The sequence below is a fragment of the Falco cherrug genome, chromosome 8 (assembly GCF_023634085.1).
Source record: "Falco cherrug isolate bFalChe1 chromosome 8, bFalChe1.pri, whole genome shotgun sequence".
In the NCBI taxonomy this organism is placed as follows: Eukaryota; Metazoa; Chordata; class Aves; order Falconiformes; family Falconidae; genus Falco; species Falco cherrug.
In genome coordinates this window covers 65,575,560-65,589,317 of record NC_073704.1, presented here as the reverse complement: position 1 = coordinate 65,589,317, position 13,758 = coordinate 65,575,560, and positions in this window count along the sequence as shown.

The window sequence follows — 13,758 nt, the reverse complement described above, 5'->3', positions numbered from 1 at the left end:
GTAGAGCAGTGTTTAATTTGGTTTCAATGCTTTGTTGCACCTGGTTATCGATTACATATGCAGATTATCTATGGGAATTTCATTGCTTTTCCACAGCAAGTGTACCGCAGATCTCCACTCCAAGGTGTCTTCCTTTTTGTAACCAGGTTTTCAAACCCCAAGACAGTCCTCAATGCCAGCCTGGTGGGTCAGGAAATGGTAATTCCATACATTTTGGGGGGGTGTTGGATTTTTTTTGTAGTTTCACATACAGAACTTATCTGCCTTATGACATGTTTTGTTCATGGTTTTGGTTCGTGGCTGAACTTCTCAGATGTGTCGTAGTCACAAACAACTGGTTGGGGCTGACAGAGTTAGACGGAGGTTACACAAAGACTTCCTTTTTAAACAAGGATGAGTGTACACAGAGGGAATTAAGTTTGTCCTGCAAGGCAGAAGATATGTAGCATTAGGGAACTCTTTGAGTCACGTTTGCCCAAACTTGGTACATGAGCCGTGTATTTACTCTTTTGGCATCTGGGCCTTATTTGGTCTTGTATATTCAGAGAACTTGAATATTTGGCATTCCTCTTTCTCTTCATTGGGTGGCCTGAAGCTGCAGACACCTGCTGCTCCGTCTTTCCTCTGCAGACAGCAGTTCTGGGAGTGCAGGGGAGGGATGTGTGTGCTGCCAAAAGCGGGTAGGTGACAAGACTCTGAAGAAATCCACGTTTGTGTTCAGTGTGGGTTAACACAGACTCCAAGCTCAAATAATTATTTTGGGTCTGTGTCAGCTCAGCCACTTTATACCATGTAAGTGGCAGGTCTGTGGTCATCTGCAGTAACCAAATAAATGCCTTCGGCCTTCCTGCTTGTGTCTTGTTAGCCAGGTTGGTTTTGCCTTCCAACATTGTAAGCATCTGAGCAGGTTCATACAGGATTCACACATAATCTCCCAGAAACGTATTTCATCTTTTGATTGGGGACCATTCTTCTCCAGAGAGGGGAGGTGGCCACGTTGGCTCAGCCCTTACAATGGGTAATACTTGTGATTTCCATGGAGGTTTTTAAATGTGCTGCCTCAAGGTGACCTTTGCAGAAGACCGAGCAATGTGGTTTTTTTCTGAACCTTGCTTGAGTGGTAGGGTTTGCACTGCATCTTCTGTACTGCATGCGCCTGAAATAGCAGCATATTGCTACTCCCCCTTGGCCCCCCCCCATTTTATATTAGTTTATGTTTTAATAACCCCAGGATTCCTTGACTGTGACGACCTATATGAATCTTACTCGGGCCAGGCTGTGTTTAGCACATTGGCATGTTGGGGTGCAGCCTCTGAGTGAGGGAGTGATCAAGCAAACACTGAACCTCTTCTTTAGCCGTTGGCCACGGAGGGGATAACAAGAAATGCTAATAGAGATGGAGATTCTGTAGCAAATCACTCTAAATTTAATAATCTCACCATTTCTATGCAAGAAGCATTAAGCTGTCTAGTATTCATTTTAGCTAATGGTGCCTGGAAGAGGGATGGAGGCTTCATGGGCTGTGGCAGGGCTGCAGAGCGGCTGTGCCATGGTAGGAAGAGAGGTCCAGCAGACACAGGCATTCCTGCCTGTATTAGGGCTTGTGCTTGGCCCTGGCCCAGCGCTCGCCGTTCCTTTACAAAGCCAGCGCTGAAACACTTTGGGAGTTTCCAGGTCTCTCCTGCGGCTGTGGGCTTTTTGCAGCCATCCTTGTGCAGGACACTGGGGTGAGCAGGCTTCCCTGCAAAAATGACAGTTGTTCTCAATGAAGCCAGAGATTGGTGTGTGCGAGGTGGGGAGCTGCCAGCTGGGACGTGGCTGCTGGCATGGCTTGTTGCACAGCAAGTCTCAAAATGATTAAACTATTTTGCATCTGTAAAAGTCTTATGCAGAAAAGCTCAGCTGTGATATCAGAGGAGCCACTTTACTTTGTTCAAATACCAGAATTGTTTATACCAATAATTTTTTAAAAAACATTTTGCAATCATTTGAAAGTTGCTCTAAAGTTCTTTTCCCAGGTATTATAGGAAGCACATCTTGAGATCTTATTTCCAGTTCCCATGAAAGAAGGAAAAGCAGTCCAAGGGGAGAAGGATCAGATAAAGGGACAACAGCGTGTGCTGGAGGAAATGAAATTTGCCTACAGAGAAGGTAGGACTGCCACAGAGGAAACAAATAGGATCTGTCCATTGTCTGTGCTCTTCTGCCCACTCCAGTGGGAGCTCAGCCTCCAGTGAAAAGATTGGTGCTAATTGTCCATGGCATCCATGTGAAACAGAAGCTTAAGCTGAGGAATAAAACCACTAAATAGGAGACCTCCCAGTTACTTAAAACTTACCCCTCTTCTCTTGCTCTAGGTGATACGTCGTCGTATTTCCAAGAAGTTGATAAATTCCACTAGATTTAGGAATGATTTCTATAAACCTTTTAGCTTTACTGCAAAAGTCCTTTCTGACAAGAATAATGCTGCAAAGAATTGATTGCTTTTTGTTTTGGCCCCATACGGCCAACAAGCCAACAACTGAGTCATTTTCGGTGTCTTCATTAGTGGAAATGATTCAGGGACTGGATTACCATGACCTCTTCTCTGGGCTGGGGCACTCTCCTCTTTTAAGATACTTGTGGCGGCAGAGGGGATGGCCCAGAGATCCTGAAGCAGAGGATGGTAGGAAGCACCTGAAAGGATCAGAAAACATAATTCAGCCGAAAGCTCCAACACAGCACATTTTGTAGTGCCTCCGTCTACCCAGACCATGTCTGGAGGGGCTGTGGTATTTGCTGCTGTCTTTTTACATAATAAAGTAAGTTTTCGTAGTACCTACTGTTGTTCGCATTGCCTTGTGTTTAAAAGATGGCATAGCTTTAATTGGATTGAAAGAGAAGCAATGCGAAAATACATACCGTAAGCCAAACCTGGTAGCAGTTGGATTACTGAACCTTTTTTAAAAACTCCTTGAACCCTGAACATTTAAAAGGCCGTTTTAGTGGTGATGCTTATTACTCGCCACATAAAAACATTTCACAGTGGGGGTACTGACAGGGTGGTTATGCTCACCCAGCCCGATTCTGTTAAGTGTCCAAGTCCATTCACTGCTCCAAGTAGGAAGTTTACATCAGTTCAGCATCTCTGACTCAACAGTTGGTCAGTAAAGTTACATATATATTCATTTTAGGTACCTCTTTTCTTGAAAGGGTCATTTTAGGAGTTATCACATGTATTGCTGAGAAGATACTATGATGAGAGTTACCATGACCTTGGACTGTGGAGTTTCTCTCTCCTGCAAATAGTTCTTAGCTGGTTTCCTTGCAAAATAATTGTATACAATTTTTGGGGTGATCTCGTGTATGTAAACACCAATGAACTTTTTGGGTGTTTCGTGGGGGTTTTTAAGTGCAAACCAACAAAAGTCATGCTCAGAGTGTCAGCTGAGTGTGAATTTTTGTGATTTATCTAGTCAGGCATGTTTGTAGAGCAGTGGAGCTCACTGGGAGCAAGGAGAGTGTATTGGCTTTGTCCCCACGGCTGAGCATGCTGCGTGCATGCAGGTGTCTCAGCATCATGCCTGAGTGCCCTGTGCTCTGTGATCAAACTTTATAATTAATATCCTAGGCTTGCTTTACCTTCATGAGTCTCACAGATGTATGAAAACGCAAGAGAAATTAAAATGAGCATTCACAGTTTTCTCTTTTTTTTCATTAACTGTTGGGTCTCCATAGCAACTTCCTGTTCACATGAGGTCCCGGGCTTCCAGAGACACCTCAAGCCCCAGCACAGACATCTTCATCAGTGTTCCCATGGGAAAGGCAGAGTGTTTTCCGGTCGATACCAGCATCCCCAGAAGCAGCTCGGGGCTGGTACAGCTTCCTCCTGCAGTGCCTTGGTCCCCTCACAGCATCTTGTCTGCGAGCACGTGTGTGCCATAACCACTGCACATCTGCACCAGGGCTTTGCCCAATGCAAAAATTACAGTCAGCTGGCTGCAAAGGCATGGCTCTGGATGAGGATTCAGTTTACAGAGTCTGGGTAATGGAAAAGAGGTGCAGAAGTGATCACTCAGAGGCTTCCCCATATAACAGTGTTCCCATCGTGTGGCTACCAGAGGCAATTGGAGACAATCCAGGTGATCAAGCCAGTCAGATTTTGCTGAGGTTTACAGTAAAATCTAAGGCTTATAAAAGCACTACACAATGTGGCTGTACTTGTAGTCAACCTGCCTCAGGCTGTGGTTTGCTTATGCCCCATCCCAGAGCTGCGGGTCTGGGCACAGAGCCTCTCCTGGCATGGCACTCTGCTGCCCTGCTCCACCTCTGCAGTAAAGTTCCTGTGACGACGGCAACTGGGGAGGGGAATTGAGGTGCCAAAGCGTGAATTTAATCCACAAGCAGTGAAATAACCCAGTCTCCTGGTAAATGGGACTCAACTATGGTGCGAGAGCCATGCCCAGCTGGGGGCAGATTCCTCCAGGCATTTAAAAAAAACCAGCCCGTACACTTGTCTGGCCTTTGGGGTTTTTCTCTGCCTCAGTGAACTGAATCTTCCAGGGAACAGGGAAGGGCTGCAGGGGGGCAGGTCAAGGTGCTTTTGGCATCCCCAGGTAAGGGAGAAACTGGGGTAAAAGAAAGCACCTTTGGGAAACATGACCATGGCCCTAGTGCTGCCAGGGAGGGGCCCTGCATGACCGTGGCTGCTCTGACCCTGGAAGGATAAGCTGTTCCCAGGAGAGGTGGGCAGGGTAGCAGCCCCCATGGGATCCCTTGCACTCAGCTGCTTGTACCTGCACTGCTGCAATGCTCAGGATGAGCATTTCATTTTGGGTTTTTTTTCCTGCTGTTTTTTGGGAAATGGACAAAAGCCGGTCGGGGAAGAAACATAGATCACAAGGGTTTAGTCATTGTTTAATGTAAAAAATCAATCACAGGATTTATCCTGGAAACTATTTTCTAAATCGTAGGACTTAGACAGACACAAGCCCTATTTTGCTGAGTTTAAAATACATTGATTAAACCTAATAGCAATGGATACAAGAAATGAGGCAAAAAGTGGGGATCTCTGCCCAGGGTCTGGAATGTCAGAAAGGGTCTGTGCCAGGAGCAAAAAGTGCTGTGGTCCCAGGGCAAGTAAAACACTATCAGTGTCCCAGGGCCAAATGGAGCAGAGTACAAGAGCTCTCTGGACTGTGTTTTTTAAAAATGGAATTAGTAGAAATTACACGAGGTAAGAAATCAGTGTTTCCAAAAAATATATCATCTTTCAGTGAGTTCTAACGGGCCCCTGAACTGCAACCTTGGGTGTTTGTCGGCTGGAGCCAGCGGGCACCAGGAGATGAGACTTGGAGCATCCTTTGGGTACCAGTAGGTGGTGTGCCAGGGTGGTGGGCAGGGGCAGCGTGCCTCCTGCCCATGGGCATTGCCCCGGAGTGGTGTAGCCTGCGGCAGCTGTGGGATACAGAGGCAGCACGAGGGGCAAAATGCCCCACGCCCACAGTCATGCAGCACACAGACAAAGTAGGTGGCAGATCCAATGAGAAAAAAAGCCCATCTTGGACCACTTCTTATGTTTGTTTTTGTTGTTGCTTCAACCAAAGTGGCTGGAGTGCGGTAATTAAAGGCTCAGTGGCTCTAATTGGAATAGGTTTAAGCTGGAGGTCAAAATCCCTTCTGGCACTTCCTCTGCCTAATAACCATCAACAGAAATCAAACAAATCCAACTGGCTCCAGCCCCTAATCTGCAACCAGGAAAGGTCATGGTGGTGATAAGGGAGCTCAGCAGCTGCAAACAGCCCTGCATGAAAACACAGACTCCAGCAGATCAAACAGCCGAGTGCTGAGGGGCACAGTGCCCAGGCCTGCTTGGTGTGGATGGGGATGGTTTGATGGCCACGTGTCAGTGCTGGGGGACAAGTAAGGGCAGTCCCTGGCTGCATGTGATGAGTTGGACCCGGTGCTGCCCATGGGGCATCTTGTGCATGAGTGAGCCGTGCCAGTGCAGTACATGGGACAGAGACGGGGCTGGCGCCCAGCAGCACTCAGCATGTCTATTTCACCAAAATGCCTGTTTTCTTTGAGCAGATGAAGAAAGTGAGGCTGTGATGGGGATTAGAGAAGGAGCTTTTGCAACCAAGTGCTAGTTTTGGGGCACCCGTCAGGTGCTGTGCACAGTGTGGGTGTGGGGCTGCACCCCCAGCCCACCCACTGCTGCGGCTTCCTGCTGCTGCCAAAGGTCACTGCCCTCGCCAGGCCACCGCTTTAACTGCTTTTCTAACTATGCCCTAATCTGGACCTTTAAAGTGAAAGGGGGTTGGGAGTGGGGCAGGGAAGAGAGAGGAAAGGAAAGGGGTTGCAGATGTGCAATGATCAAACACCACAGGGCAGGGATGCAGCTGGCTGTGCACTGGGCCATCCCTCCCTGCTGCAGATCTGCCAGTCCTCACTGGGATGCCTCCAGTAACTTTTGTCTACAGAGTGCATTGTTTTAATGTTTTTGTGCTCTTTGTCACTGCTCCCCTCTCTGCCAGCCCACTCACATGCATTGCACTGGGCTCAAAGGGATCTGGTGGTGAGTTACTGCACTGTGCCCCACATTTAATTTGGAGGGTTTACTTTTCATGCAAAGACAGCACCTGCACTGCAACCAGCTGAAAGCCAGGGCTGACCCAAGCTTGCCACAGCAGCTGTTTTACCAAACACACTCCTCCTGCATGGGATGGAAACACAAGGTCCTGGGCTGGGAACAAGGTGGTGGCTACCCCAGCTGCTCTGTCAGGGTGTGGCTTATGGCTCCTTCATGCAGCGTTTTCCTGCCTCAAAACCAGCCACTCCTGCTGTGGGTGTCAGGGGACAGAGAAACTGAGGCTGCCCTCCCACTGCCACTTTTCAAAAGCTCTGGTGCCAAAAGGAGCACAGTGTGGTGCTGGGGCTGGTGCTAGCGGGCAGCGCTGCAACTGCAGATGCGACTCCTGCCACTGGCTTTGCCACTTCTGATGGGTGCACAGAGCAGGCAAAAAAACAGCATGAGAATGCTGCTGCCATATGAGGCCATTCAGTGCCATGGGAGGCTGTGCAGTGCTGCAGGATGCTGTGCTACAGGATGCCATACAAGGCTGTGCAGTGCCATGGCTGGCAGGCAGAGCTGCAGCTGCCCTAGCTGAGCCCGCAGCGCTCCCTGGGCAGCAGCTCTGGCTGGAGCTGCCCGGGCCCCATGGGAGGCTGCATTGCAGCTGCAATCACTGCTCACTCCCTCCCACAGATGTGACCAGGGCAGGAGTGTCCAAAAGCCCTGGCCATGCCTGGGTGTTACTTGTTCTAGTGCTTCCATGCCTGCAGTAGGTGATGGGAGCCCTGTCTTGGGGAAAGCTGTCTCCCGTATGCCCCAGCCCTGCTCTGGGGCCCCCAAATAGGCTGTAAACTGCAGCAGCACCATCATTTGCCCTGCGGTGTGCTCCTGATTTGTGCAAGGATGTGTTTGAGTTCCTGCTTTTTTTCTCCAAGTTGCATAGAAGTAAGTGGGACCAGCACAAAATCTTACTGCTAATGTGAAGCTTCGTTAGGATTCGTCCGTCTGCATGGGAGCTGGTTTGGCTGGTGAAGCTGTTGATGGGGCTGGGTTACTGCTGGAGGGAGCAACTTGTGGCAGCACACCATAGCTCAGGAGAGTGGCAGCAAAAATACACTAACTGAACTGTAACCAAAGCCCTAATCCTGACTTTGCAAAAAAAAACCCAAACCCCCCAAAACCCAACCTGACAATGCTAAGCAAATATAAAGATTGGTTGAAGTCCTGCAGGTGCAATCAGTAATGCAAAGATTAACACAGAGCTCATCTTTGACAAGATGATGTTTTAAAACTCCCAAAAGAAAAGTAAATTCAAACCACTGAAACAGCTGTAGGTTAAAATGTGCATGAGCTGGTTCTCCTGAGTTTGTCTGGGAGCCCATCATGCCACTGCTCTGGTTCGTAACTGGGTCTGGTCTCCCCTCAGGCTAGCCCTTGGTTTCAGGATCAGGGGACTGGGCACAGGTGGACTGCAGAGTCTGGAAGGGTAAATCCTCTTTGGTTTTGGGTGCCTCTGCATCCCCATGAAATGTGACAGCTGGGTCACAGCTGTGGAGGCTGCAGACCTGCCTGGCTTTGCCAAATCCTGCTGAGCCAGTGAAGGTGAGCACAACACTGATGCAGAGGGACCTAAATGTCTTGTTCATATCTCAGGGCAGTTGTTGCTGGTAATGCCTGCATTAAGGCAAATTAGTTGGCTTTAGGGCTAGGGTTTAAGAAAAGTGGAACTACAGACACTGCAGCATTTTGTGAGTGCCCAAGGTGAGTGGGAACCAGTTGCTTCAGTGCAATGACGGATCTGTGGCTTCTAGCTGGGTGCAGGACCCAGTGTCTGCAGCTCTGAGCTGCCCTTCAGGTCCTTTGTGAAAATCCATTTCTCTACTCCATCAAGACTGGGTAGCATGAGTTCGGATGTAGATATTCCTGATTCAGTGAAGTGATTTTGTCTGTTATAGTGGAATACTTTTTTCAGGGAACTGAGAAGCACATTCAGGTAAAATGTATCATCACCTTTCCCTAGGACAAGAAGCTGAGGTGCAAGCTGGCACGGTGAGGCAGGGACAGTCCCCATAGCCTTGTCCAGCTGCTACTTCCTTAGCCCAGGGTCCACAGGGCGTTGGGATCAAAAAGCAAAGGTCTCAGTGCTGTGTTCTGATGGCGGGCTGGTTCAGTGGGTGGGCAGCGAGCGCCCAGGGCAAGGGCTGCCCTGGTTGAAAGGAGCTGCTGCTCAGTGTGGGCAGGAGTTTCAGTTTTAAATGGTTCCTGGGGAATGGTTTTCCCGTGGTGTGGGATGCAGAGCCCTGTATCCAGGCTTCTGGATGAGATGCTTGTGTTTAAGTCCTATGGTTTGTGTGGGTGTTTATGTCTGTGTCCTCATCTCTTGCTGGTTTTAGTTTGTTTGGAGCAAAAGCTAAATTCTTGGAGAAATTTTACTGCCCTCTCAATCTGCAGCTCAAAGGACACAAAGCAGCTCCAAAACACTTGGGATAAGTCCAGTGATGGGTTCTGGCATGGGGCAGTGAAGTGGAGAGCAGATGTACCGGGTACCAGCAGCCCCTTATCCTTTGGTCCTGCCAGTTTTATGGAAAGGCTTTTATCAGACATTCCAGACCTATTACTCCAAACATTCCAGCTGGAAATGGCGAGGTGGGAAGAAGCACTTTACAGGCCCAAACTTCCTGAAACTGCTAGGAATGACCTTATCCATACGTTCAGCAAAGCCTGAGCCAGATGACGGCAGGTGAAAGCAGTGCAGGCAGGGCTCTGCCAGGAGGAGGAGGAGGCTGAGGAAGGCTCTGCCTGCTGCCTTTACCTCAGCTATCTCCTCTTTGGCCCCACCTGTCCTCCTTATTGGGACACAGTTTAAAACTCCCTCTGTGCCCGTGTTGCTCTGCTGAAGGTGTGTTTGCACAGCAGGCAGGACTGACTGACAGCCGAAGGGTTATTTCAACCTGTCTCTCACAGAACAGGCTTTGAAAGTTCAGCAAGTGCCAAGAAGAGAGGTGCAATTAAGGGAGATTGCTTTTTTGGAGATGCAACACTTCTATTAAGCAAGTGCTCTGTTTATGTCCTTGCTAATTGAAGTAAATTGCTTTCTGCAATCAAATTGGGAAGTTCCTCTTCTGATCACGATGCAAGTTAACGCTTTACTACATGATTTCCAGTATTTAGTCTGCTTTTAGTGTTCTCCCTTTAATTATCCAGTTGATTTCTGCAAGCCTGCAGTGGTGGTATTTGAAGGGCTCTGTTGCTTCCTAGAAACGAAGGGGAACAGGAGGGATTTCTTTGTCTTGCATTTCTTTTTCTTGTCCCCCAGCCTGTGTTTCCCGGTGCATCACTGAAGTAGAGCTCGGATAATTTTGAGGCTGGCTTTGTTCACCTATTAAACCAAAGAAGTGGCCGGTGCTCTGAGTGTGGGCTGCTGGATCCCTCTGGGCTATGGGCTCAGCAGGAGGAGAAATATTTTTAATCTGGTCCAGCAGAAAATTACTATTCCGGAGTAGAAATTAAGACCATCAAGTGGGCATGAGTCATTCTATTTGCTGTGGTCACAGTTTTTCCTCTCATTAATCTTACAGCCTGTTTTCACTGCTGCACTCTGAATGGGAGAGAAGACTGCTAACCATAATGTAAATGCCGTCTCCCCAGTTCACCAGCTCTCGTCTGCTGCTCCTCAGGCCATGCACAATTGCCAGTATCTTTTTTTTTTTTTTTAATTATTTCCATTCTGTAGAGTATCCCAATGTTGTCCCAAGTGTTTTGCAATAACTGTGTTGAAAAACAAGGCCTTATCTACAAGCAAAAATATACCATTTTAATTTAACTAGTGCAAAACCCCATTTCAGATGAATACTGTTTCATTTTAGTTAAATTTAAACCAATTTTGTACTCATGACTTAAAGACATTAGACTTAAAGGAAAAAAGCATTCGAACTAGAGATAAGAAAAAGCACAAAAGACTTCACACCTGCACAACTAACTCAATTGCTTTTGCTTCTGAAGATAAAGCGGTGTCTGTCTTTGAGGATGCAAAACTCTGACACAGATGGGCTCAGCGGGGTGAACCATCATGGGGGAGCAGCAAGACCAAGCCATGGAGGGGACAGTACCCCAGCTCATGGTCCTCCAGCCTGGGCAGTGGGGGTACCAAGTCATCAGCACGATTACAGGGGTTTGCAATAGCAGCAAATAAAACAACAATAAAGTGTATTTAAAACATGGTAAACGCAAACAGGGTGGCTCAGGTTGTGCCCGGAGACTGCCCAAATGATGCAGAGCCTTGCTGAGCCCTCAGGTGCCCCGCCAGTGCCAGTCCCCAGGTTGGCACAAGGGTACACCCAGGTGCAAGGTAGGAGCCACGTCTCTTGGCAGCATCAGTTCCATTAATAGTGCTGGGAGGCTGAAGAGTGCCCATGACAGCATCTCCAAAATCTCAGGGGATGTAGGTATGGCTGTCTCACCAACCCAGTAACAGGCAGGCATTCACCTGTCTGTCCCACAAACAGTTCTTCTTGGAGCATTTACACTCTTCAGTGGGTAGGATAATTTAGAAAAGGGGCAGGGCAGTTTGCTGGGCTGGGGTCAGTTCTGCAACCAGCGCTGGCTTTGCGTTTCTCCTCTGGCTTTCTCAGCTCATTAGGGCACTTGTGGAGCCACGTGAGATCTCGGTCCACCTTACAAAGCAGGTTGTGTGAATTGAGGAGTTTGGTTTTGTCCTGCGGTTTCAAATTCTAAAGCCAAATCCATCCCTGAGACAAGCCCACCGTAGGCATCAATGTTGAATAGGCACATCCCAGGTTTTTGCTTTTGCTTGCGGTAAGAGCAGATTTGGGTTGTTTGTGGTGACTTGAATTACCATCTTTGTGGCCAGTAGTCAGAAGAGAGGAGCCAGCTGTATTCTGGACTGCAACAGCTCTGTACTGTGATGACATGATCAAAACATTAAGGATCCTGCTTCTTGGGGAAATGCAGGAATCCAAAACATCTGGTAAGTTTGTTTGTGCTTGTGTTGCCTTCCTTTGCGCCTTTGTTCATCCCTTCCAATTACTGCTTCTAAGTATAAACTTAAAACAGAGACTAGGCTGAGTTTGTGGGGAACATATGGACAGATGGAAAATAAACAGCATGAGGAATTCCTGCCTAATAAGCTCTTGGATGATAAGATACCACAAAAAAAAAAAAAAAAGAAAAAAAAAAAAGAAAAAAAAAAACCGGTCTGAGCTTCAGCTCTGTTGTATCATGGGAAGAAAATTTCCTTAATGATACCCAACAACACTGATGCTGTGCTGCAGCATATCTCTCTCTTACAGTCTATCAGGCTCTAGCCTGCTGAGGACATGACTGTCTGTTGCACTGGACCCATGCTTGGAGGCTTGTTCCAGCCACACAGGGCCACAGCTGGATTCAGGCCATGGCAATAGTCTTTGGCCACCAGCTCTGCTGGGCCAGGGCCCCCAGAGCTACAGCCAAGACGATGGGACAGCCATGCCTTCCCTGAGGCCATCCCACCAGCCCCAGCCGGTGGCATTGGTTCCATGCTGGCTTTCCACAAACAGCACGTGTTTCCCCTTTTGGCCTCCCTTGATACATATGCAATTAATTACTCCAGCTGAACAACAGGAACCTGGTCCTTCCTCCTCAAGTTCAAGGTTTGAGTCTCTCTTTCTTCCTGGCAGAAGAATAGATGTTTCCTTACACTTGAAGCAAGAACCACCCTAGCAGCTTTGCTATTTATTTGTGGTTAGGTGGCTGCTTGGATTATTTTTGGTTGTAGGGTTTCTGATTACGCTCACTGCAAGTCAAGGTGTTCATCTCTACTCAGGCACCCAGGTGTGATCCTCAGTGATTCTACAACTCCCTTGACTTTCTTTAATGATCAACAACTCCTGGAACAAACTGAACGCTAACATTTCCCATCTGAGTGTGTAACTTGTTTTTCAACACAATGATTTATACTGACAGATTCTTTCTAAGTTCAAGGAAACAACATTTTCCCATCCAAACATCACCGGGGACGCTGGAGGGGACAAACGCTGGGGCCACATGGGCACAAGCGCATCACCTGTTGGGTCCCATGTCCTCGCAGGGTGAGCAGGGACCACTGCTTTCATTCCCAGCTCCTTCCGCTGGCACCCAGAGCTTCCATGGCAGGTGGTCACAGACAGCAGTGGAGGAGGCTGTCCCTGCAGCTGGATCTCTGGCTACCGGGCAAGGGGATGGCCAGGATGCTGCCCACAGGCAGTGGGGACAGGAGCTGTTGGACAGTGGGGATGGGGGTTTTACTGGGGGACAAAGGGGCAGAGGATGTGCACGGGAATGTGAGCAGGAATCAAGCAAGCAGGTGGAGAGCTGGGCAGGGAAAGGGAGGTCTTAGAGGGCAGCAAGGGAAGACCCTGGGCAGCAGGAATCAGAGCAGGTGACACAGCAAGTGGAAAGGGGAGAGAAAAGAGCAAACACCCTGAAAATAAAAGCAAAGAGGCACAGAAACTTTTCCAAGGAGTGTGTATGAGTGTCAAGGAGTTTTTGCCCCAGCAGCTGGTGTGGGGCTGTAGGGCTGTACTGGGTACCACTGGGAGGCTGGCCGTGGTTTTGAGGAGAGGTGGTATATTTCAAGCTGCTTATGTGATCCAGAATAGCTGCTGCTCAATAAATGCAGCACTAGACCGTTTCCTTCCAGAGGGCAGGAATGCAGTTATAAATGCCTCTAATACTCTTTCCTCTTTGGCCAAAATACTATTTAAACATTAAACCACACTGACCAGAATGAGGTGGCAGGTTTTGATTCTACTCAAAAACAATTTGTTAAAAATCTAAGAAGCAAGCGCATTGTTTGTTACCGGTTTATGCTTTTTTTCCAGGGGAAATCAGGATTCTTTAATTGGCTCGGCTGGAGAAAGAAAACCTGGATCAAACAGTGAGTGAGCTGGAACAACAAAGGAATGTCCTGGTATTTCTTTTTCCAAGTTTAGAAATGGAAGTCAGGGCAGCCTTGGGATTTGTGGAAATTCCTCTGTGCATTGTTAGGAGGTAGAGGAAGTGGTTTAGAATTTAGCTACTGGATTCTGCATTGCAAAGTGGGGGCCAGTTTCTACTTACCCAATTCAGGTTGCCCCTGGCTTGGCTGGTAAGGCTGCAAGTGGCTGCCTGCTGCTTCGAAGGCAAGATGCTGTAAACATTTACCTCCTGACCAAGACAATTGTGCAAGC